This window comes from Phocoena phocoena, chromosome 5 (genome assembly GCF_963924675.1).
Source record: "Phocoena phocoena chromosome 5, mPhoPho1.1, whole genome shotgun sequence".
In the NCBI taxonomy this organism is placed as follows: Eukaryota; Metazoa; Chordata; class Mammalia; order Artiodactyla; family Phocoenidae; genus Phocoena; species Phocoena phocoena.
In genome coordinates, this window is record NC_089223.1 from 121,242,513 (window position 1) to 121,263,923 (window position 21,411).

A 21,411-nucleotide genomic window follows, 5' to 3' on the forward strand; every position below is an offset into this window, starting at 1 on the left:
CCTTTGGAAGTTTAAAAAATTGGAAATATAAGCCCAGCCCAGACCTAGAAGTACTTGTGTTTTTTTTTTCTTCTTCTTGTTTTCATAAAAATGCTATAAATTAACCGTATGAAGTATTCATGTTTTAACTTGTATGCATTTCCAGGTTACCAATAAACTTCTTCAGTTCAAAGAAAAACCAACTTGAACTCTTAATCATATTGTCTAACATTGCATTCTAAATATCTGTATTTATGCTCCAAATTATTTATCCTTGAGATTTCTTGACACTTTGATAATCCATAAATATCCTTGAAAAAGCTGTTGGAAATTGATTGGTTGACTTCCAGTTCAGAAGCTGGCAATGGGAAGAATGTGCACTTAAACCCAGTCACTGTAGATCTTTGAAAATTCCCAGAAAGACAAGTCAGGCGAGAAATACCTGATTATCAAAATAACACGGCTGTACAGTTTTGTGGTGGTAGACATTCTGAAATCACATCTCACTGTTTCATCCTTTGACTATCAGAAATAGATTTGCAGGCTTCCGGTGGCGCAGTGGTTAAGAATCCGCCTGCCAATACAGTGGACACGGGTTCGAGCCCTGGTCCGGGAAGATCCCACATGCTGTGGAGCAACTAAGCCCATGCGCCACAACCACTGAAGCCTGCGCTCTAGAGCCTGCGAGCCACAACTACTGAGCCCACACACCACATCTCCTGAAGCCCGTGTGCACCTAGAGCCCGTGCTCCACAACAAGAGAAGCCACCGCAGTGAGAAACCCGCACACCGCAACAAAGAGTAGCCCCCGCTCGCCACAACTAGAGAAAGCCCGCGCGCAGCAACGAAGACCCAACACAGCCAAAAATCATAAACAAAAATAAATAATTTTTTTTTAAAAAGTAGATTTGCAAGGGGTTTTTACCCAGACTACATTGGTTTATTAGTACATAAAACCACCCAAGGGACGAAGAATGTTACTGCTATTTAGAAATGTGCTGGGAATTCCCTGGCTGTCCAGTGGTGAGGACTCTGCGCATTCACTTCCGAGGGCCTGGGTTCAATCCCTGGTCAGGGAACTAAGATCCCACAAGCCATGTGCGGCCAAAAATATATATATATAAATGTGCTGTCAAATAAAATAGTCACTAGTCACATGGCTATTTGAGATTTTAATTAAAATTAAATAATATTAAAAATATAGTTCATCAGACATGTTAGCCACATTCCAAATGTTCAAAGGCCACATGTGACAAGTGTCTGCCATATTGGACAGAATAGATTGTAGAACATTTCCATCACTCAGAAAGTTCTGTTGGACTCTCTTGATTTAGAAAATAAGGCTTACACATTGAAATAAATAGAACCCCAGGGCTTCCCTGGTGGCGCAGTGGTTGAGAGTCCGCCTGCCGATGCAGGGGACATGGGTTCGTGCCCCGGTCCGAGAAGGAGCGGCTGGGCCCGTGAGCCATGGCCGCTGGGCCTGCGCGTCCAGGGCCTGTGCTCCGCAACGGGAGAGGCCACAACAGTGAGAGGCCCACGTACCGCAAAAAAAAAAAAAAAAAAAATAGAACCTCAAAGTTACTTTTGTGCTTCCCATTATCCCTTTAGTCATTAGGAGACCGTAACTTCCCTCTAAGTGCTGGGGCACAAGAAAATAGGAGAAAATCTTATCCCCAAAGGCCTAAACAGGAAAATTAAATCCCACTGCCAGTAAACGAAAAACCAGAACAATAAGCTTGAACCAACACTGAGGCTCTCGGGCTGGGGCTGGGTACTGGGGAGGAGGAGGGCAACCTCGTCAGCAAGGAGTTTAGGTGTTAATGGCCACTCAGACCCTTCAGCCCATACAATGTTTGAAGTTGTGACTGAGCCTCATACATAATGTTCAGATCTTTAAAGACCAACACCTTCAGTGTAAGAGCAGACTAGACATCCTCCCACAGGCCAGGGAGACCACAAGGAACTTCTCTTGACTTGGTCTGTGCTTTGGAATAAAAGAGAGGCTTGACTATGGGCTCACCTGACCATGGCTTCAGGGTTTGAATTCACACAAACTCTGACACAGAGCTCAAAACCTAGAAATAAACATGAAGACAGAATCCAGGCTAGAAATATCCTTTGGGTGACTAGCAGTTGCACTAGTTGGAGGAATATATCCTCACCCTGGCCACAGAAGATTCCAGCAGCTAAAACCCTGCTTACAGAGTTCGTAATCCCAAAGGATATGGAGCAGTGGGGCGTCACGCTCGGCTGGCAGAGTATAAATTTGTGCAGCCACTTTGGAAAACAACTAGCATGTCTAGTAACCCTGTAATCCCAACAGTTCTTCAAGTGTATATCTCAGAGCAAGCTATTCAGTAAAGTAATGAATGAGAAAATCATAGCACCATTATTTGTAAGTAGTAAGAAACTGGAAACAGTCTAAATATCCATCAGTAACAGAATGGATTTCTATGGAATACTCATACAATACGGTACCCGTGGCAGTTAAAAAAAAGAAAAAGCTGTATGTAAAACAGGAATCTCAAAAGCAAAAAGAATGTTTCATAAGCATACTTAACAATATTTATTTAACATTTAAGGCATGCAAAGTAATATGTTGTTTCTGCGGACATGTAGTAAAAGACTACGTGAATGGAAACATAAAGCACCAAGTACTGGGAAGGAATTTCCTCAGGGGAGAGAAGTTGAAATGTTTCATCTTAAGCTGAGTGATGGGAATATAGATGTTGATTGTGATACAGTCTGTACTTTTTGCATGCCTAAGTATTTTATGACAACTTTTAAGAGATGACTTTAAACTGACAGGTTATGGTGCAAGGGCAAAATGCACCTATAGCCATGTTCTGCGTTCTAACTAACATCACAATCCTATTCACCCCATTCCATGGACTTCCAGTGCAATCCACAGCGCCCACAATTCCATGTGTCTGGAAAATCAGGGGTACCTGGTATGATGGAATAAAATGCAAGCAGGGAAATAAGAGATCAGGCTTTTATGACCCAGGAAACAAGCTGAAAGAATTTTTTTGTTTTCTACTAGTTTTTAATTTCCAGTTTTATTGAGATATAATTGACCTAGAGCACTGTATAAGTTTAAGGTGTACAGCATAATGATTTGACTTCCATCATGAGATGATGACCACAATTAGCTTAGGGAACATCCGTCATCTCAAACTGATACAAAATTAAAGAAATAGAAAAACAATATTTTTCCTTGTGAGGTTGGAAGAAATTTCTTGGTGAAAGTTAGTGTTTAGGTGCTACGTGTCTTGCAGCGGGTGGGAGAAATTAAATCTGGGAGTCAGACATCTGTTTCCATGGCACTGTGATCATGCAAAGAGTTGGAATTTAAGAACTTGAAAAGATTGTAGAGCACTACATCTTTAGTCTATTCCAAACCAATTATATTTTATATCTTTAGGTAGCTAATTATTAGCGTGGAAAATGCAATGATAGTCCTTTATTTGAGGTTTGTGCCCTTTCTACAACAGTAACAGTAAAGGTCTGAGCCACACAAAGGAGCAGGTCAGGTGTTGCTGATTAGAGTTTACCCTGTTTGATCCATGGTGGTCTGACTTCTAATTCCAGAATCTCACGTTTATGGACTTAAAAATAGTGTATGATCCTATTATCTGGGATAGTTTGTGATTGAATACACAGTATAATTCATGGAAAGTTTAAGTTCAGCAAAGAAAGAAAATGCCTAGCTTCCTGCCTTTTTGGTATTTTGACATCTATTTGGTCAAAAGTTTGTCATTGGTTCAGGTTCTTTCCAGGGTTTGGGGATATTCACATTGACAAGCTTTTTGCAGCGCGCCAAGGGATTTTAGTTTGAATAGTGAACTTAATGTTTCCTTCTAACAACAAAACTTAGAAGAATAGCTTCTAACTTTTACTTCTTTGTGACCAAGAAAATGTATTTTTAAGCTTAATACTGACCACCCTAACTTAGTTTGAAAAATATTCCGTTCTGTGTTATTTCTAATATGTAAAACAGGTTTTAAAAATAATGTATAAGCTTTCCATTTTGGAAAAATAATTATTGAATTTATAGAAAAACCAAACCTGAGTGTATGTTTCATTTATCTTAATCAGGGGAAGGCTGTAGAAAAATTGCTCTAAAGGTAGAATAAAATAATTTCCCTGGCCTGTTGTTACTTAAATTCCTGAATGTGAGGTTGTTAGAGGCTTGGTTCATTCTGTCATGTTTCTCTGAGTCCTTCCTTGAAAGATGGGCACGCACCAAAGCACTTACGGAATTAGCAGGAGTTTCCAAATACGGTTGACGTAGAAATTCTAGTTCTCCAAATGATTTGCTTTCCTTCCTTCCGTTTTCATTATACCAGTCGTGTGCATGGATAGACTTTACCTAACGTCTATGTCAAATATAACCCAGTAGCCTGTATCTTTGGTGGGGGTCTCTTTTGGGGAACAGAATTCACTAGCAAATTGAAGCAGACAAATTTACAAGGTTTTTAATGGTTCACAGAATCATTGGGAAATGTGTAGACTCTTCTTTCAAGACTTAGTGATAAACGTACCTGGGAAGATGTTTAAAGTATCACATACAGCAAAACCCAAGGAAATTAAAAGAAAGAAAAATAGAGCTCATCTATGCTGAAATTAGAGAACAGATAAACTATGGGTGTTCTACGGGTTGGCCTCCAATTCATGTTAGAGTTAGGAGATCTGTGACTAGTACTCAGAATAAGAGTTGGCTAAAGGGTTGGAGTATTATGCTCTGTTGTTTAGATGTGTGAAGTATTGGGACGAATATTAGAACAAGGATTGAGAGTAGCAGTGCTAGGACTCCTCCTAGTTTGTTGGGAATTGATCGTAGGCTTGCGTATGCAAATAGAAAATATCACTCTGGTTTAATGTGTGCTGGGGTGCAAATGTGTAGAAATGCCAGGTAAGGCTGGTTGAGACCAATTGTTACTATTATTAGGCCTAGTTGGCTGGAGGTGGAGAAAGCAATAGTTTTTTTGATATCGTTTTGGGTGAGGGCACTGCATGTTAAATATTTCAAAGGCTATCTGTCAGGTACAATGTGGACCAACTTGAAAATGTGCTCTGTAACCACCATGTAATAAAACTGAAAATAAGAAATGTAGAAACAACAATAATAACAAAAAAACCAACTACTCAGAAGTTCAAAATTCATTTTGAAATAATTCTTTGATCAAAGAAGAAGTCAAAATCGAAATAGTGGAATATCTGGAAAATAATAATGAAAATACATCAAAATTTATGGTTCATTTCCATATAGCTACCTCTCAAAAAATTTTAAGCACAGATGGTTTTATAGGCAAAAATTCATTTAGGTCTTCAACCTGAGCATTGTTATGCTATTTCAACTGTTTCAAAGCATAAAGCAAAAGAAATCCGAATTCTTGCTATGACTAGCATACTGCCAGCCCCCCTTCACTAGCTACATATCAAAATCTTTAAAAGAAGTACTTTAAAAAATGATGACTCAAAATCAGATAATAATTTAGCATATTAATAGATCAAAGTAGAAAACAATGCACTCAGTTTTATGGAATTCAACATCCGTTTCTCATTTTTTAACAAAGTAAAGATAACATTAACGTGCTAAAAATAGTCATCCTAAGCCAATGGGCAGTAACATAATTAAATATCAGAAGTGATTTTCTAATTTTGTTGTAAAATTGATATCCCCATCTGTGTTTCATCCAGGACGACTTGGAAATAAAAATATTTTTAGTGTGTAAAAACTAATAATAAATAAATATCAGAAGCTAGAGCAGTTGTTCATCTTAACTCCTTGAGCGCCAGCCAATGAAGGCATACGTGGAAGTAGAGTAAAAAAAAAAAACAAGATAATTCACTGAGGGATTATGATGCAACTAATACAGCCTCAGACTTCACTGGCTGTTACAACAAAGTAAGGTCACATTCTCTTTTGTGCCCAATTTATGTCTTTAAGCCTTCGTCCTCCAATAACCGAAAGTCCATTCTACTGATTTTGCCTCTTCAAGTATTTTCTGGGGCTCCCCCATTAACAGACTTCAATGTTTGTTAAATACATAATGGCAGTAGCTTAGTACCACTTCCTTGCTGTCCACTCATCCCCCACCAACAGGTTCCTCCAGCTCCGTGCTGCTCTCCCTCTCTCTTCCCCCCAGTTTAGACAGCGACCTTACCTCAACTCCCGCAGTGCATAGGCTAAGGCTAGGCTGTGACGTTTTAGAAAACTGATAATAGAGAACCATTACAATGATGAAAACATTTTAGTTTCATACTGGATATCAGGGCTCCTAGAATCTGTACCCGTGTTCCTCCATGGGCAAATGATCTCTTTCTACTACCCTGTCAAAAGAACCAGCCTGTCACATGCTAACTGCGGTGTCCTTCACTGTGTGCCCCAATCAGGACACAGAGTAATTTCTGCCATTCTGTCCACCATGGAAGCCACTGTCATCTATGGTGCAGAGTCATCTAACTCAACTGTCCCCCAAATTTTCATTCTAGAAAGATTTTTGTTTTAATATTTGAATATCTAAAATTTACATGAAGATATTTTTTAAACCAAAATCTTTCCCCTAGAGGTAAACTTCTCTTCTACCTTGAGAACAACAGTAAACCACATCAGGAAGTTTCAAAACTGCTCTTAGATTATCAAGGTTCCAGAAATATTATATTCCAGTCTTAAAGGAGCCTTGGGGGCTTTCCTGGTGGCGTAGTGGTTGAGAGTCCGCCTGCCGACGCAGGGGACGCGGGTTCGTGCCCCGGTCCGGGAAGATCCCACATGCCGCGGAGCGGCTAGGCCCGTGAGCCATGGCCGCTGAGCCTGCGTGTCCGGAGCCTGTGCTCCGCAGCGGGAGAGGCCACAGCAGTGAGAGGCCCGTGTACCGGTAAAAAAAAAAAAAAAAAAAAAGGATCCTTGACTAGTCTCTCCATGAAGGGAACAGGAAAAGGAAGAGAATATAGGGAGCTCAAAAGGATACCTTATAAGTGGAAAAAGAAGACATTTTCCAGAAGCAGGGAAACTATCTCAATGGAGCGATAAAGGTTAATGGTGGTTACACTATGTTGCATACTTTATGTGGCTTTTTCCAAAAGAAATTTTAATACAATAAGTGTGTCCGTTAAGTTCTTTTCTGCCATCTCCAAACTCAACCTTCTAAACTTTACTCTGTGGTGCTGAGGCTGGTACTCAACAAACCACATTCCTTCATTGCCAGCTGATGCCCTAATAACCGTGCCAGTAGGAGGTGCTAGAGGAAGACTGTGAGGCTGGAGTAGAAGATGGAACTTGTTCCTTTCTGTTGTTTCCTGTGGGCTCCCTGTGTCTTCCCTGCCTGTTTCCTGAGCATCACCTGAGCGCAGTTGTTTTTTTAACCCCATCAGTGGCAGTTCCTTCCCACAGCAGTTGAGTCCAACATTTGCAAAAGCAGCCTCATGGCTCTCTTCCTTTCCTCAGAGCTGCCAGCACTAGGAAAATGTTTGTGGGTATAGAGTTTAAGGATATTAAACCAAGGAGGATTTAGTGTAACACTGGATTGAGCTCAATGTATGATATACGCTCATTTATTACAGATTTTGGATTAAATGTGTTGTTTGTTTAGCGGCAAGTGGATGTCATAAGCTACTTCTTTATTTTACTTTGTAGTAGTTTCTTGTTTCTCTGGTCCCCACTGCTTCACGTGTGCAGGGGTTTTTCTCTGTTTTGTTCACTGCTGTATTCTCCCCAATTTCCGCTGTAAGTGAAGAAAAATTTTTTGGCTTTGCTGCCACATTTTAAAAAATAACATCTTTTTTAATTTGCATATTTCCACAAAAAGAAATTTTTCGTGGCCTTCTGTTCTCTGTATAACTTCTCAGTAGGAATTCTTCAGAAAACTTGATGAGAATGATTGAATGAATGCAAACGAGCCTATTGGCTGAGAGGTAAAGGATAACAGTTTGCCGTTTCAACTGCTTCTACTAAGCTTTCTGAGGTTCTGTCAAGAGAGAAATCTGGTCTTTTGTCTCCCACCTTTAACAATTCACCCCTTTATTCCTCCCCGTCGCTCCCATTTTAGTAATAAAATATCTAGTAAAAACTAGGAGTTGGTGGAATCATTCAAATAGATACAGCAATATTAACACACAATTTTAAACATTTTGTTCACAAAGGCCCACACTTTGGGAAAATTCTGAGACTTTTGGTAGGTTTTCTCACAAAAAGTTGGTGTTCCTGAAAAAACATTACAGTGAAGTTTTAGCACAGAGCCAGGTTGCAGCAACCCAAAGGACAGTGAGGATTTTTCCAGTGTCTTCTGGGGTAGTGTGTACTTTTCACCCCTATGGGCAGGTTAGAGTTCATCATCACAGGGCCCATCAGCCCTGGAATCACAGCTCAGAACCACAGGAATTTGTTCAACGTTCTGGGCAGAAATTGTCTGTCATTGCCACCCAGGATCAGGCTTCTCCTCTGGTCTCAGGCTCAGTGGAGGTGGTGACCACCAAGCTTTGTGTACACCACAGTTCACATCTTCCTTTCCTGTTTCCTTTTAACAAGCTTCGTTCTTTACCATGGTCTTAACTGCCCAGCCCTGGTGGACTCCAGGTGAATTCCATCAGAGAGCACACTGGGAAGAAGGTAGAAGAATATTGGCAAAATCACAAAATGTGGATAGTAATATGCCAGTTGCAATGGAACACTCACCTATCTCCCGGGGGTGCTGTGAGAACCAATTCATGTTTGCAAAGGCCTTTGAGTTCCTTGGAGGGAAGGTGCCACCAGACCACTAAGCATTATTGTGAAGGGATTATGTGCACAAATACAATACCAGGAGCCAGGATATTACTAAAAATAAAGCAGAACTTTCTGTGAGGAAGGTAAGGAAGGAAATGCCTCACTGAAAAAAGCTTAACTGTCTCTTAACACAAATGCTTAGGCCACCGGGCAATGGAACGGCAAATCTGAGATTCTATTCTAGGTAAAGAATTATGTTTTCTCAGCATTGTCAAGGTGCTGTGGAACAAAACAAAGTGACTGCTTTACCCGAAAGAAAGTTATAGTCTTTGAAAAAGAGATTAAGAGGATGTTTGGCTACTGCGCTGTGTCCATCCATGAGGAAAACAGCAACAGAAAAGCAAATGTTTGTTTGCCTTACGGGGGAAGGAGTTTAAGACACTGGAAGAAAGGAGACTGCTTCAAATGTAAATACTTGTTGATCGTGGCTCCCAATAAACCTAGTGATGAGGATTAAAGCTTGTTAGAAACCGAAACACACTTTTCGTTTGCTTTTTTCTCAAACAAGTGCTTTAAAACCTATGTTTGAAATAGCAGAGGTAATATCTTCTTGCTTGTGCGTTTACAAAAATGATCACATTAACTGTGTGAAAAAACAAAAACAAAACAAAAACTCTCTACTTTGTCCATGTTATAAGTACAACATGCTATATATACGGAATGGGTCGTATCGTGTTTTCGAAGCCCTCATTAGGCACTGGGTTAATAAACTCACAGCAGAAATAGGGATGAAAACTGTCTCCTCCCAAACCCCTCTTTCTGACCCTTTCTTTCTCCTCCACCTGCTTCTTTTTCTTTTCTTTTCTTTTCTTTTTTTTTTTTTGCTGTACGCGGGCCTCTCACTGCCGCGGCCCCCTCACGTTGCGGAGCACAGGCCCCGGACGCGCAGGCTCAGCGGCCATGGCTCACGGGCCCAGTCGCTCTGCAGCACGCGGGATCCTCCCGGACCGGGGCACGAACCCGTGTCCCCCGCATCGGCAGGCGGACTCTCAACCACTGCGCCACCAGGGAAGCCCACCACCTGCTTCTTTTATAACAAGGCCTCAGGAGCCTGAAGCAGATTAGCAAACAAATATAACCTTTAATGTCATGGCATAGTTTCCCCAGCATAAATGGGATTAATCTGCCAACCCAGCAAATTCTACATGGCAAATACCTCAGCCCCATAATCAGCCACTTCCGCCAACCCCCTAATTTATGGCACAAAGGTCATTTTATTTTAATGTTTGCGCTGGTTAGACTTTCTCCATTCTTCCCTTCCATTCCCTCTCTCTCTCTCGTTTTCTACTTTTGAAAAGTTCTGTATGCAGCCTTTAGACAAGCATGAAAGAGAAGCAAACCTGTGGTTCCCAGAGAAGCCAGAAGAGTGAAAGAATGTGGAACCCGAACTGCCCTCCAGCAGCCCCAGAAGATCCAGCTCCAGAATTTCCCAAGGCAGCCTGGGTCTGGCCCTGGCTGGACAGCGCAGGGGTGAGGCCTGAACATCATGGCCAAACACAGGCACTCTATCGCCCCCAAAGCTTGTTTCCCCCGGATTTTACCATAATAATGAAGAAAAGCTGGGCCGGTTCCCTAGACCCTACTCAGACATTTGAAGAACTAGAAATGTGTTTTGTACGAATGGAGAAGGCAAGCGGCCTGATGGCTGATCTCAGAATCGGAAGGTGTCCAAGCGCCACTGACTTCAGTGACTTGCTCAAGGTCACAGTGTAAGAGGAAGGGGCAGGCGGGTGGTTTACAGTCACTAGCTCTTCCGCCCACCCAAGCCATCCTGTTCCTACCAAACCGCACTGCTTCCCTGAGGAAAGGATCACCATGCCGCTCTCATTCAGGAACCTGAAGGGAAAAGGGCTATTTTGGGGTTATTTCCTCAGAACCATTGGGTAAATTCTGAGTCATATTAACGTTTCCCTTTACTCACCCTTTGAAACCTGATCAACGTGAGTCACTAAACTGTTCTATCCTCTTCGTTGGTGACCACAGGGAAATGCTGCATTTTAAGAAGTCGGTCGTCCTGGCTGTTGTGGGTGCGTTTCTGAGAGTCACAATGGGCAGAGATGTGACGAATAATGAGGCCGGAAGGGCCCTGCAGCTGTGAGCCCCCAAGTCCTCATGGCACGTGAGCCAGAGAGACTCCTCCTTCCTGAAATACAGGGTCTCCGTCAGGCCTTTAAGCTACAATAGTAGGAACAATGTGTTAAGGAAGAGCGAGCACGTAAGCATGTTTCTGAAGAACGGTCACGACATCAGGACCTTTTACTGCAAAACGGCAAAGGAGCCTAACAAATGCAGCACAGCGACACGCAACACGATGGATGAATCTTAGTAATGGGATATTAAGTGAAAAAGAGTGTCCCCAGAGATTAGGTACCACCATATAATGCCCTTTATATAGGTTCAAGCAACTAACAGTTTGTTTAAAACCGTGAGCAGTTTAGGAAGACAATACAACGATATAGAAAGAAAAGCAAGGAGTTGATGGGTTCAGGATTCAGGATGGTGATGGGGAGGGCAGTAGTGATGCTGGTGGGAGAATGGATGAATAGATGTGAGTTATTTTCCAGTCCTATTTTTGCTTTGGGAGATGGGTTCATAGATGCTAAGTACATTTCCATAAATTATTTACATACCTAGGATTTAGCAGGTACATTATCTATACTTAATTAAGGTAAGTAAATCATTTATGTACTTAATTATACACGTAAATAAGTAAATAACTAAATTTAAGTTGAACATTTGCCGCCCAGTGATAACAATGTATCGAGAGTCAAGGATCCTTGGCGCATAGACGGCCATCTTCTCCCCGTGTCTCTTCATATCATCTTCCCTCTACGCTGTCACTGTGTTGAACTTTCCCCTTTTATAACACACTGGCCATACTGGACTTAAGAACCACTCTAATGCCTTCATTCAAACTTGATTACTTCTCTTGAGACGTTTTCTCTGAATGAGATCACATTCTGAGGTACTGGGGGTTAGGATTTCAACATACCTCCTTTTGGCAAGACAAAATTCAACCCATACAACAATGCACAATACTTGACTGTTAAGATCCACGGCATTGGGAAGGGGGGCGGGGAACAGTTGTTTTAATTGTGCATTTACAATGCCGTTTTCAAAGTTTTTTCTTCATTTTGGCACTGCTGGCTTAAACATTGTGAATGGAAGAAAGCATAGAAAGAGTGTTAAAACACTCTGAAAGAGAGACAGAGAAAGACAGATAGAGACAGAGAGGAATCTCATTCCCTGAGTCTTTTTATTTATTTATTTATTATTTTTTAAAAATTGAAGTATAGTTGATTTATAATATAACAGTTTTAGATATACAACATAGTTATTCAAAATGTTTATAGATCATACTCCATTTAAAGTTATTATAAAATATTGGTTGTATTCCTTGTGCTATACAATATATCCTTGTAGCTTGTTTATTTTATACAGAGTAGTTTGTACCTCTTAATTCCCTACCGCTATCTCACCCCTCCCCGCTTCCCTCTCCTTACTGGTAACCACTTGTTTTTTCTCTATGTCTGTGAGTCTGTTTCTGTTTTGTTATATATGTTCATTTGTTTTACTTACTAGATTCCACGCATAAATAATAACACAGATTATTTATCTTCGTCTGACTTATTTCACTAAACACGATATTCTCTAAGTCCATCCATGTAGCCGCAAATGGCAGAATTTCATTCTTTTTATGGCTGAGTAATATTCCGTCATGTATACATACACCACATCTCCTTTATCCATTCATCTGTTGCTGGGCACTTAAGTTCCTTCCACATCTTGGCAATTATAAATAATGCTGCTATGAACATTGGGGTGCATGTATCTTTTAGAATTAGTGTTCTCATTTTCTCTGAGACTTTTTAATTGATCACAAATATTGATTACAAAACTTCAAGCCAACTTTGATTCATTCTGCTCCTTAAAGCAGCCACTCAATGCTAGGTACCCCTTCTATCATGCAACATCTATCAACATTTAAAATGCATCAGCTTCTCTCTTCCTGGAATCTATTTATAGCATGAGTTTTTAAAAGATGTCCAAGCCTGTTTATGGCAACATTGTTTGTACTAGCAAAAGAAATCTAGAAACATACTAAAGGTGTATCAGTAAGGGAATTGTTGAATAATTTATGGTATATCTATGCTGTGCAAGCATTTAAAAAGAAGAAGAAAGAGTCTTATAATAATAGCCAAGCAGTGGGGAGCATTCACTCTGTACCAGCCCTGTGTTAAGTGTGCTTATACAGATTGTCTGATTTATTCTCGGCCAGTCGGTCACTGGCCTGGGTACAGTTGAAGAAAGAGGGACCTAAGAGACTTGAGTGGTGAAGTCACTTGCCCAAGATTACACAGCTAGCTCAGCTAGGATTCAAGCCACGAAAGTGTATAAATGAGAAAAAACGTTTTGAAAAATATGTACCTAGGTTTGAATAGTGGTTATCACTCTAAAGTGGTGGGGTTGGGCTTCCCTGGTGGCGCAGTGGTTAAGAATCCACCTGCCAACGCAGGGGACACGGGTTCGAGCCCTGGTCCGGGAAGATCCCACATGCCGTGGAGCAACTAAGCCCAGGCGCCATAGCTACTGAGCCTGTGCTCTAGAGCCCGTGTGCCACAACTACTGAGCCCGTGAGCCACAACTACTGAAGCCTGCGCGCCTAGAGCCTGTGCTCCCAATAAGAGAAGCCACTGCAATGAGAGGCCCGCGTACCACAACGAAGAGTAGCCCCCCCTCGCTGCAACTAGAGAAAGCCCGCACGCAGCAACGAGGACCCGACACAGCCAAAAATAAATAAATAATAAAATAAAATGGTGGGGTCATGGATGACTTTGCTTTGCTTTTTCAAAAAGACAGAGTTTGTGTCTCTCAGGCCCATTCCTTTCTTCCTTTTCGTTCCCGCTGCTCCCAGGTAAGCCCAAGTTTCATCGTCTCATGCTTAGTTTACACACTCGTCTCCTGGTCTCTGGTTTTCCTCTAAATATCCTGCACGACCCTTGGATCTGACAGTCCCTTCAGTAGGTACCCTGCCTTCCAAGGAAGTCCAGCTCTTCAGGCTGGAATTGCCTGGCCACCTCTTAATAATCCAAACTTTTCTTCCTCTAGGGTTCAGCTTGACCACCTCTGCTGCAAGAAGCCTCGTCTTTTTCCTGCCCCTCTCTGTTCCACATTTCTGCCACCTGTGTCCTTACATGGTTTGCGCTCTCATCCACAGGGGCCCCCCTTTCCTTCTTTGCTGAACTAAAGCCTTCAGCACTCAGCCAAACACCATCACTCCATGAGACCGTCCCTCCCTGGCTCTGCCAACCTTCAGTGCCCTCCCCTCTCCATGCCCTCCTATGGCACCTATACCATTCATTCTGGCACTATGTTCTTGCTGTGCCATTTTACTGTTTAATATGTGCTTTATTCCTTGTTGGGGAGTAACTCCCAAAGGCAGGTAGCACCTATTTTCCTTGTTGGAAACAGTGTACCATTCAGCACTGTGCTGTATCTCTACCTGGTGTCCAAGAAACATGTATTTAATAATGCCAATGTATTAAAGTGCCATGTTTAAAATAGCAAGCTTATGGATACTGTCCATAAACGAAATCATAGATGGCTTACCTAAAGCAATATGTAAAGCGTAAATATTGCCTCTGAGCAATACTGACCTGTTGTTACACCAGTTCCTCTGTGACTGACCTTCTCATCCCTGAATTGAACCTCCACCATGGATGTACCACCATCTGCCTGGCCGGACTCCTATGGGAGCTTCTACCTAGAACTCACCTTTGACTTTCGATTAGGTTTGAACCTTTAGTTAATGGCATTCATTTTCCATCCCCAAGCTACCTAGGGGCCCAGCCAGAGTCACCTCATTAGCATAAACTCAGGCATGGTTGAAAGGGGCTTATTGCGAAGAACACAAGATGCTTCGCTCACCCCTAACACTAAGGAAAGTCCAAGGGTTTTAGGAGCTCCGTGCTAGGAGCCAGGGATGAAGACCAAATATATATTTCTTATTATATCACACTCTGAAACATCTACCTTTTAAGGTTGTGAAGGATAAAATGAAATAACATGTGTGAAGTGTGACCCAGGCCTCATCTTTAATGAGAGCTCTTTGGCCTTCCCTTCCTGCCTCCCTCGCAGCCCTGGTTCTAAGCACTGGGCACGGCGTCCCTGCGTGTACATCCTTCTGCCCTTTAAACACATCCTGTGGAAATTTGAACAATTCAGAGAAGTTTTTCTGAACAGCCATCACCTGTTCTTTTTCACAGGGATTATTTATGTGTTCGATCTGACACTGGTGGTTTTTGGCTTTTTTTTTTCTTCAGAGTTTCCCTTCCTTGTGAATCATATTTCTGGCCCACACGGGCATACCTATCATCTTTCTGAACTTTCTAAAGCCTGTTTTCCAAAGTCCAGGACTCACGTCAGCTCAGCCTGATCGTCCCTTTCCTCTATTGGACCAGGAATGACGCAGTCGTTTTTTTCTCGAGGTTCCTGGAAATTACACAATAGCCATCAAGTGCTTTTTCATCAGAATTAAGTCAAGAATAGAAGTTCCCTTGTTGTTTCCTCTGTTTTCTTGGTGATGAGGGGATTGTGAAGATTGGCAAGGAATTACCACATGGTTTACTTTTTTTTCCCTGTATCTTTTTTATATTATTATTGAGGTATAGTTGATGTATAATATCACATGGTTTACTTTTAGCAGAATAAGACTTCTAGTAAAATCTGAACCTTTGAAACTGGTCTCCACCATCACCTAAGTTACCTGTTTATTATCTAGCATTGATAAAGCATTTTCCCACTTCACTTTAGGAATAATACAACAGTAACAGCTTACATTTACTGTGCATTTTCAATGTGTGTACCAGGCACTTGCTAAGCGCTTTAAGTACATCATAGTTTTTAGGCTTAAAAACAACCCCACAGCTATATATATATATATATATATATATATATATATATATATACACACACACACACACACACACACACTGCAATATTACTCCGTTTAAAAAAGAAGGATATCCTGTCATTTGTGACAACATGGATGGACCTTGAGGGTATTATGCTAAGTGAAAAAAGTCAGAGAAAGACAAATACAGCATGGTATCACTTACATGTGGAATCTTTTTTAAGAAATCGAACTCATGGAAAGAGTAGAAAAGGGGTTGCTAGGGGCTGGAGAGAGAGGGAAATAGGAAGAGGTTGGTAAAAGCCCATAAATTTTAATTTTGTGACTCTAGTTGTTAATGCTGTATTGTATAGGTGAAATTTGCTAAGAGAGTAGGACTTAAATATTCGCTCCCCCCTCCGGCCGCCAGAAAAAAAAGGGAAACATGTGAGGTGACGGATGTGTTAACTCGATGGGGGGAATCCTTTCACCATGTACACGTACACATATCAAATCATCACATTGTAGAGTTTATATATCTTGCAATTTTGTCAGTTTTACCTCAAAGCTGAAGAAAGAAAAAAAGCCAAAACCAATCTCATAAGGTAGGTGCTCTAATTAGTTCCCATTTTACAGGTGTGGAAACTGAAGCACAAAGACATTATGTAATTTGTCTAGAGCCACGTGGCTTGCAAGCAGGACAGCGGGGATTCTAAGCTGTCTCCCAACCGCTGCTCTCTACTGTTCCTCCAGCTTGGATTCTAACGCCAGCTCCCTAGCTCACCGGCTTCAAGCCTGTGTCTCAATTTCCTCATTTGCAAAAAATGGGAATGACAATATCGACATCATAGAGATTGTTATGAAAATGAAGTGAGGTACCACGGGGGCAACCGGTAGCACCGGTCCTAGTAAGCGGGGTGCCCGTCAGCAGCGCTGTCGGGAGCATCCTTCCTATTCCTGCCGCCGCCGCGTCTTCTCTGCTCGCAAGCTGCTCCCTTTCTTCGCACGTTCCTATTTCTGAAGTCAGATTCCATCATATAAGCAGTATATACACACTTCGGCTTTTTCCCTAAAAAGTTACTACTTGGTGGCATGTCTTTCCATAAACGGCATCTAAGAATCAAGGAAATAGAGCATTTCCATGTGTATTTGTTTTGTCTAGCTAGCTTATGGATAACTTAAGGGCAAGAGAAATATCTTGAATTTGTCTGAGTTCTCTCAACGCCCAGTACCGAGTCTCACACTCTTTAAATACTCAATAAATAGTCGTTGGGCACAGTAGTATTTGTCCAAAGCTCAGAATTCGGCAGCTCTGCGCCGTGCTGAGTAAAAGATGCTCCCTGCTCCCCGCTCCCCGCCTCGCCCCCGCTGTGCTCCCCGCCCCTGCCCCCTGCAATGCAGGACGCGGAGTCGGGGTGTGGCGGGCAGCGTGTGTTTTCCTCCAGGGTCTTTTTTCCTTCCAGCAGAGCGGGGCCACCCAGCGCTTCCTGGAGCGAGTGGAGCAAACAGCCGCCCGCAGCAGCCCTGGGCTCGGCAGAGCCTCCCACCCCCGGCTTCCCAGGAGATGCTGTCGGCCAAGCCGAGGAAGCCAACAGCCAGGGGGCGAGGGCAGGCTTCCTCTGCGCCACTGCGCTGAGCTCCGGCGCTGCGGGGTGCGCAGGGGGAACGGGAGAAGGGCAGAGCTGGAGTCTCTCCTCCGAGGTTTGGGGTGCGTGTCCGCCGGGCTTTCGCACCCCGCCCGCCATCAGGACTTGCTGATGCAAACGTCCTGGCGGGACCTGATAAGATAGCGAAAGCGGTCCGGAGGCGGGCCCCGCGGGGACAGGGCCGCTGTCTGCACCAGGTACGGGCCGAGCGCAGGCAGGAAGTACTGGGAACAAGAGGACCGCGATGGTATCTTTTGGTAGCAGTTTCCACGCCTCCCCTTTGCAAGACTTTCATGACTACTGCTCGAAAGCAAACAAATGAATAAAAATGAACTCGTCCGAAAGGTGGTTTGCTAAACCTCAAGCTGGAGATCATATTTTTCCCTCCTGAAATTAATAAAGTTCCTAAATTATGGGTCTATAAACAAGTGAAGTCCTGTCCTGGCTGTGGGGACATTTTTACTTGCACTTTAATGGCTTCAAAATTAGAAAGAGGGTGTACTTTCCTCCAGGATTACCTCCTTCTTCTTATTAAGAGGGTGACAGAAACAGCGTCTGTGTGGAACAAGCTTCTGTAGCATATATACTGGTTTATAAATATTTTACAAAACTTCTCTGATTGGATTTTGAAAAAGGTTGAGATGTCCAGCTCCTGTTGTACACAGAGAAACGTCCCCTTGGGTTTCCAGGGGTTTTCTTTGTTTTTCTTTGAGTTTTTTTCTTTAGTTTGTTTTGATTGACAGGGCCCAATGCTGGAGTTGCTTATGGTGGGAAACCTGCTTTTCTTCGTGAATTTACAGACGTGGAAACATGCTTCTGGATGAGCTCTGCTCCCCGAATGAAAGGGAGCTCTATGTTCTGTTCCTTATGTCACTCAGCTCGTGTTGGGAGCAGAAGCGGCCTGGACAGTCCTCACCATGAGAGTGACCCGTGGGCGGAGGTGGCATCGCCCCAATCGGTAGGGATTATTTGGTGTGTTAATTAATAAAAGGTAAAGTCTCCTTCTGCACTTTTTGCTGGAAATTTACAATTATGGCTCTTCTCAAATGTTGACCTCAGCCCTCTTCTTGTCTGTTCTGAAGGGCAACTGTGTTGCCAACTCCGGGGGCTGTGTTCCCTCTGGGTTCAACGCTCGGAGTCTCGGGGCTGTGCAGTCCCTGCGGGAACATAATGGTAATGGTACGTGGGAGCAAGTGCCTTTCTCCCCTCCCGTGAAGTTTCCCTTCTTTCTATACCATTCCCTTAGGACCTCTGACACCCCTCGTAGCTCTTCTTTCCTCCTCTCTCTGGAACTTTCCCCCTTCTGCCACGTATGTCCCTGAGGCCCAGCTTTACCGCATCCCTCCTTGGATGAGACTCGAACACCATGACAGACTTTGGCAAAGTATTTGAGAGTCATGTTTTCCAGAGGGTTTACCTTGGGACATTTGTTCTGAGAAACGCTTCGCAATAAAAGGGGTTTCTGGACCTTTTGGGAGAAGTTTCATAACATCTTTCTTTCAGATAGTCAATTAACCTTGTTAGTCAAGGTTAAAATAAGCCTGGGAGAAGTCCTGTGTTTAAAAAATAAGGAACGAACCAACCAGCCACAGGAGCAAAAGTAAATGTGATTTAACTTTGATTAACCCACAATTTCCCAGATGATCTGTACTCGTTTGTTTCATGACACTGGTGGCCCCCAGGACAGGCTTTGGGAATTGCTGTTCTAGAGCATCCTGGCCACCTTCTAGGTCCAAGGAAGTCATAGCAATTTAGCAGAACTCTTCGATCAGTTTCCACGGAGCTGTATATGATCTCTATCATGTTTAAACTTTTCCATTGTTGTCCTAAAGTAGGTAACACCTGGAAATCGAGTTGGGTTATAACTCTTAAAGCCCCATCATGCAGAGACCATTCCGCTGGTGTGCATGAGAAACGACAGTTGCTACACTGGCCCAAGTCTAGGTGGTGAGATTGGAGAGAAAAAAACTAGAAACATTGTAGAACAGGCCAGATGACAAGAACAGCCTCTTAAGGAAAAAATACCCAGATCCTGTCCTCAGTTGCATTCAGGTTGAGAAACTTGATTTGGTCAGTGCACTCAGGTGATCAGGCTCAAAACTATTAACTCCCACTAAGAAACCTCACACACAACACCAAATGCTGGTGTGGATGTTGGAGCAACAGGAACTCCCATTCATTGATGGTGGGAGTGCAAAATGGTACAGCCACTTTGGAAGACAGTTTTTCAGTTCCTTACAAAACTAAACATACTCTTACACTACGACCCAGTAATTGCATTCCTTGGTATCTACCTAAAGAAATTGAAAACCCATGTCCACAAAAACTGCACATAGATGTGTATAGCAGCTTTATACATAATTGCCAACACTTGGAGGCAACCAAGAGGTTCTTCAGTAGGTGAATAGACATACTGTGGTACGTCCAGACAATGGAATATTACTCAGCACTAAAACGAAATGGTCTATATAGTTATGAAAAGACACGGAGGAATCTTAAATGCGTATTACTTAGTGAAAGAAGCCAATCTGAAAAGGCTACATACTGTATGATCCCAACTATATTATATTTTGGGAAAGGCAAAACTGCATGGGGACAGTAAAACTATCAGTGGTTGCCAGGGTTTGGGGTGGAGGGAATGAATAACCAGAGCACAGAGGCTTTTTTTTGTTTTTTTTTTTTTGTGGTACGCGGGCCTCTCACTGTTGTGGCCTCTCCCATTGCGGAGCACAGGCTCCGGACGCGCAGGCTCAGCGGCCATGGCTCACGGGCCCAGCCGCTCCGCGGCATGTGGGATCTTCCCGGACCGGGGCACGAACCCGTGTCCCCTGCATCGGCAGGCGGACTCTCAACCACTGCGCCACCAGGGAAGCCCAAGCACAGAGGATTTTTTTGGGCAGTGAAACTACTCCGTAAGATACTATAATGATGGCTACATGTCATTATAAGTTTGTCCAAATGCATAGAATTTACAACACCAAGAACAAACCCTAAGGTAAACTTTGGCCTTTGGGTGATTATGGCGTGTCAATGCAGGTTCATCTGTGGTAATAAATGTATCACTCTGGTGGGAGATGTTGTCCTGGGGAGGCTATGCATGAGTGTGGGCAGGGAGTCTATGGGAAATCTCTGTGTATTCCTGGCAATTTTGCTGTGAACTGTCCTAAAAAACATCTTAATGGAAGTCTTTCATTAAGTCTTAGAGAAAAAGAAGGCAACTCAGAAAGGAAAAAAAAACAAGAAAGAAACCTCACACACAAGATTGATACATAAACCAGAATGCTGAGGACTACTGTTTAGTAAGAATAGCAATGTCGGGCTTCCCTGGTGGCGCGGTGGTTGAGAGTCCGCCTGCCGATGCGGTGGACACGGGTTCGTGCCCCGGTCCGGGAAGATCCCACATGCTACCGAGCGGCTGGGCCCGTGAGCCATGGCCGCTGAGCCTGCGCGTCCGGAGCCTGTGCTCCGCAACGGGAGAGGCCACAACAGTGAGAGGCCCGCGTACCGCAAAAAAAAAAAAAAGAATAGCAATGTCAAGGCTTGCCGTATGGTCACATTGGCTGGTCAGTACACTCTCTTCCCGTTGGGAAGCTGCATGGAAGTCAGAAATTTTAATCCTAAAATTGCTTCGTGAGCAAGAAATATGAACAAGGAAATTTCATTGGCTAGTGAGGTTCACTAGAAGGGTAGACTTGCCAAATAGAAGAACATTGGCAGACGGAGACATACCTCTCTCCTGGAGACACACTAAAACATTCTTCCTACGAAAGACCTCCTTTTACTGCCCTCTGAAGACTAAATCTATTGGGAGAATAGAAAGAAAGTTTCCAAACTGGACTCCAGACCTGACTTCCAGCACCCGTGCTCTAGTTGCCTGGGCTGCAGTTGGTACTTCCCTAGATCACTTGACCTGATATTCCCAGTCTTCAGATGGTTTTCTTCTGCAGATGGCTGATCCCCGTCACCACCCTTCACTTTCTGAGGTTATTTCCATATTTGGGCTGCATTATTTCACCCTGTGTGTCCTGACTATGCTATGGTCCAGCCTGAAAGGTCTCTCTGTGACAGAGACATGAGCAGAGATGGGGGGAATCTGGGGATAATGCTCCCATACATATGCCACC